The following is a 6,000-nucleotide window of genomic DNA, read 5'->3' on the forward strand; positions in this document are numbered from 1 at the left end:
TGGGTAACAATTTGGACAGTGAAGATTCTTCCTTCCTTCTCTCTCTCTCTCTCCCTTCCTCCTTCCTTCCTTCTTTCTCTCTCTCCCTTCTTCCTTCCTTCCTTCTCTCTTTTTCTCTCTCCCTTCCTTCCTTCCTTTCTCTCTCTCTCTCTCTCTCTCTCCCTCTCTCCCTTCTTCCTCCCTTCCTTCTTTTCTTTTTGCTGCTGAACTAAAATAGTCAAGGTTTTGGGCTGATTTTTTTCTGTTCATGTGGATGCTTTGGCACTGTGGTCATATATCATATGTCCTAAATGAAACTGAGTATGTAACAGGAAATGGCAATTCATTAATCTTCATTTTCATTGGAAGAAATTTATTCACTCAGTGTAAAAAGGTTTATTCGGCACTGCTGTGTGCGGGCACAGTGGTGAGACACAGCATCCATGGCTTGGCCTCCAGGGGTTTAGGCCCTGTTGATAAGTAATCCATCAGTGCTGGCAATGGGTATCATTTGGTACCTGTATTGGATTCTGTTTTTCTACTTTCCTTGGTCCCTTTTCCAGCCAAATCTGATGAATCAGAAGCTTCTGGTCGCTTAAGCCTTAAAATACACATAGGTCAGGGAATTTATCTGTATTATAAAAAAGGGGACTCCCATGTCCTGATATGACTGAGAATGCAGTATTTAATTTCTTGTCTATGAAAGAAAAATATTGAGAGACCACATGGGAGAGATTAAGAGACATTTCTTATATAGATTACTCATGGGCAAGCTATCACTTACAGAAACAAGTCAAAAATTTCAACAAAATGGCAGAGATTTCATCTATTTTCTTTCTTAATATCTTTCTGCTGGAAGGAGATATATGATATTCCTCGTATAGCAATTTGCCCTCTGGAGCCTTCAAACATTGTAGGTTATTTAAATATGGTCATATATCTTTATCTTTTGGGCCAATCACAATTTCCGGTTACTTTTTAAAATTATAATTTTTTTTAAAACAACTTTCGTATTTTTTTAAAATAAAAATAATCTGGATAAACTACTTATGTATGCCAGAATGCTGACATTTGTAGGGCTTGAAATAAGGGCTAACCATTAAAGACACTATAGCCCACCCTTCCGTCTTGACAAAGAAGAGCAAACTCAAAGGTTAGGTTCTAAGTGAGATTTCTCTAATTCCTTGGAGTTCTTCACCAGAGTGTATCAGTGTGGAGACAACTCACCTCCAGTCCACCCAGCACTTTGAGGGGACTTAGACACAAGAAGGTGCCCTTCTCCTAACCTCCAAAGGCCAAGTTCCCTTCACCCTCATTGGGCAGAGGAATGCACTCTGCCCCCAGGAGGATATCCTAGGAAGGAGGACTTCAAGGGCTGAACCAGCACAAGGTCATCTTGTGGAATTTTGGAATCCCAGGAATGGTTTAGAGGGCGACTTCCCCTGGGACTCTTCACTTTGTAGCCAGAAGCTTTAGAATCTGGGCCTTAAAGCATGTCCTCTGGTCAAATGGTAGAGTGCTTGTCTCACATTCTTTAAAAAATGTAACCCAATGTCTCCAAGTGTGTTGACCTCTTGAGGTCATTTAAAAATTTAATATTTGAATAAAAACGATTTCTCATTCTACATAACAGCAAATTCTAGTTTGAACATACCTTTCCTTTGTAGTTTAATGTCATTTGTTTCGTTTTTGTGATTCACCTTCCTTTGGAAGGGGAAGGTGTATTTGGAATTATTCTTAAAGGGCCCTGAGTAACTGAGTTATCATTCCAGACTTGGTTAGTTCTTGGGGTTATCACTTAACTGAAGATGGGGTGAGAAGAATCCAGTATTGGGGATATGTTTTCAAGAAGCCTGGATAGTTCTAGCAGATCCAGGTCCCTGGGGAATTTTTGTTGGAAGAGGCTGCCTGTTGTTTTCTTATAGGAGTCCAGAATTCCCTGAGGTGTGAGGGCAGATTACACCATTCCTACTCATTTTAAAAGCTAGGATGTGAGGTTAACGAACCTCTCTGTTGTCTTAATTAAAACAATCTTTGAAATCTCATTTTTTTCTAACTATAAAAGCATTACATGCTGTAAAAAATGCAAACAACATCGAAAAGTTTGAGAAAGCAAAATTATTTGAATCCCAAAAAACTACCATTCACATTCGGGTGAGCATCCCATGTTTTTATGTTTGACATGTGCACATCTGCACATATCCACACTAATTCTTCTATAAGTGAGATCATTAGAAAATTTTGGGACATTTGTTTTCATTCATTATTTTTCTCTTAATTAAACAAATTGTCTCCTTTCTTCTTTCTCTTTTCCATCAACTAACAATATTAGAAGCCTGAGGCCTGTTCTTTCACAAATATCTCTAAATCCATACAATCATAGACAATCACATCAGATATATATCCACCTAAACTGAAGGATTTTGTTAATTTTTTTTAAAAAAATGCACTCATTTTATATATACTTATTTGAATCATACCCTTCTTAATAAGAAATAAATAGAAATTCTTTCAAGTCAGCTGGAAAACCATCCAATTTATTGCTTTTAATGGCTGAATAATAAAGATTGTGGAAGTTCCTATGCTACTTTTGGTGACATAGTAATTTTTTTTTTACAAAGCCATAGACCTAAAGAAATAGTTAAACATTTCCATTAATTAATTAGTCCTGCCCATACAACTTAAAGTATTTTTGTCCTAACAACTTAGTAGCCATTTGAATTAACAAAACATGTAAATTAGAATAAAGTATAAAAATTTAATGTGGTTCTTAAACAATCACAATTACTAATACTATGCATTTGCCTGTTGGGTATTGAGAGCTTTTCAGACTTTGGATTCATTGAGCACCACCAACTTCGTTGCCTATTCCACATTGATTGTTGTGTGCTTTTTTTTTTATATTACAGAAGCTGCCAGTTGGTAAGATATGATATCAGAAAAAAGCATGTCTATTATGCAATGTCCAATAGATGTCAAGTATTATGTTTTCTAAGAAATTTTTTTTATATTCCATGGTATCCCTGTGGTTTTGCTTCAGTGTCCTGACATGCTTTAGCACAAATTATAATAATATTTAGAAATTCAACATTTCTCTTTCAGTAATTGAAGGAAGACATAGACAAAAAAAAAAATAGTAGTGCTAAAGAAAAACTGGACAGGCCAGAAAACACATGAAAAAATGCTCACCATCTCTAGCAATAAAGGAAATGCAAATTAAAACCATGCTAAGATTCCACCTCACCCCTGTTAGAATAGCCATCATCAGCAAAACCAACAACAACAGGTGTTGGCGAGGATGCGGGGAAAAAGGAACCCTCTTACACTGCTGGTGGGAATGTAAACTAGTACAACCACTCTGGAAAAAAATTTGGAGGCTACTTAAAAAGCTGGACATCAATCTACCATTTGATCCAACAATACCACTCTTGGGGATATACCCAAAAGACTGTCACTCCAGAGGCACCTGCACATCCATGTTTATTGCGGCACTATTCACAATAGCCAAGTTATGGAAACAGCCAAGATGCCCCAGCACTCAAGAATGGATTAAGAAAATGTGGTATCTATACACAATGGAATTTTATGCAGTCATGAAGAAGAACGAAATGATATCATTCGCTGGTAAATGGATGGAATTGGAGAACATCATTCTGAGTGAGGTTAGCCTGGCTCAAAAAACCAAAAATCGTATGTTCTCCCTCATATGTGGACATTAGATCAAGGGCAAACACAACAAGGGGATTGGACTATGAGCACATGATAAAAGCGAGAGCACACAAGGGAGGGGTGAGGATAGGTAAGACACCTAAAAAACTAGCTAGCATTTGTTGCCCTTAACGCAGAGAAACTAAAACAGATACCTTAAAGCAACTGAGGCCAATAGGAAAAGGGGAACAGGTACTAGAGAAAAGGTTAGATCAAAAAGAATTAACCTAGAAGGTAACACCCACACACAGGAAATCAATGTGAGTCAATGCCCTGTATAGCTATCCTTATCTCAACCAGCAAAAACCCTTGTTCCTTCCTATTACTGCTTATACTCTCTCTACAACAAAATTAGAAACAAGGGCAAAATAGTTTCTGCTGGGTATTGAGGGGGGGAGCGGGAGGGGGTGGAGTGGGTGGTAAGGGAGGGGGTGGGGGCAGGGGGGAGAAATGAACGAAGCCTTGTATGCACATATGAATAATAAAAGAAAAATGAAAAAAAAAAAAAGGAAAACTGGACAACATTAACAATCAACTGGACCTAATTTATATTTATGGAACACTTCACCACCAACAGTACAGCATATATTCTTTACATCTGTATATATATTCTGTATATATATCATTAAATAAGAAACACTGTATGCTAGGCCATAAAACTATTCTTAACACATTTTAAATGTCTGTAATGATATGGTTTATAGTTTTCTGTGTCCTAGTGTGCTTCAAATGATTAAAGTGATAAATGCATTCTATAACCACAATGGAATTAAATTAGAAATTTATAATGAAAAGATTCCTGAAAAATTCCCAGATAGTGGAAGTTAACATTACACCTCTGAATAACTCAAGGGTCAAAGAGGGAACTCCAGAACAATTAGAAAGTATTTTGAGTCGAATGAAAATGAGAACAAAATATATGAAAATTTGTTCAGTGTAGATAAAGAACTGTTTTTTGGGGGAGAAATTTGTAGGCTTGAATGCTTATATTAGAAAAGAAAATAATTCTAAAATTACTTGTCTAAAATTCTATCTAATGAAGCTAAAAGAAAAACAATTTTAGTAAAGCAATGTAAGTGTTTCTGCCATAAAATTTAAAAATAAAGAGAAAGCAGATAATAATAGCAGAAATCAATGTAATAGAAAATGACCAAATGATAAAGTCAATGAACCACAAACTGTTTAAAAATATATATATATGTGTTAGTTGAAGACTTACTAGTGAATGAGATACATGATCAACATCAGGAATGCTAGATTTATCATTATAGACCTCAGATATTAAAAAGATGTGAAGCAGTATTATGACCAAATTCATGACAAGAAATCAAAATGTAGATTAAATGCACAAATTCCTTCAAAGACATAAGTTACCAAACTCATGAAAATAATAGGTTTATATAAAACTATATCAACCAAGGAAATTGGATACGTAATTTTAAAAAGTCCTATGCAGAAAATGTGAGATCCAGAAAGCTTATCTGGTAAATTCTACCAAACATTTAAAAAAGAAAAAATAATACCAACCTTATACAAACTCATTTTATGAGTCCAAGTCATTTTAGGAAGCCAGGATTGCCCAAATATTAAAATCAAAGACTTCACAGGAAAAGAAAACTACAGCTCAATGATACACTTAAAGTGAGTATATTTGCTTGCATTTCAATTATATCAAATAAAGATGGTTCAAAAAAAGTAAAATAGTATGTTAGATGGTGATAAGTTTAGTGGAGAAAGATGTCAGGGAAGACATATTGAGAACACTGGGTATGGTGAAAATTCTATTTTAAATTGGTTAATAGGAAAGTCTCCAGGAGGTGACCTTTTAGCAATCACCTGAAAAACAGAGGAAAGGAAAAGTTTACATGATAGAGAAAAAGTACAAAGAAAGCAATAATCTATTCAAAATGGTGAGGAATAATAAAGGTTAGAACTAATTTTTAGTAGGAAATCAGGAATTGATGAGCAAAAAGTTTGAAGTATGAGTATTTTAACCAAAATGCCACAATTATTATTGTAGAAGGTATGGTTCTGGGAATAAGATGTTCAATATTTCTTTGCAACTTTTCCAGTTTTATTCAGTTATAATTTAATCAAATGTACCCATTTTAAGTGCACTCAGAGTTTGATGAGTTTTTACAATACACACATACATATAATGAATACTATTTTCAAGACATAGAACATTTCTGTCACCCCAAAAGTTTCCTCCTCCTAGCCAGTCAGCCTTCCTAATTCACCCACTGATCTACCATCAGTGTATTATCAGCCACTGATTTATGATTAGAAACTGATTAATTCTCTAGTTTTCAG

This window comes from Castor canadensis, chromosome 1, assembly GCF_047511655.1.
Source record: "Castor canadensis chromosome 1, mCasCan1.hap1v2, whole genome shotgun sequence".
In the NCBI taxonomy this organism is placed as follows: Eukaryota; Metazoa; Chordata; class Mammalia; order Rodentia; family Castoridae; genus Castor; species Castor canadensis.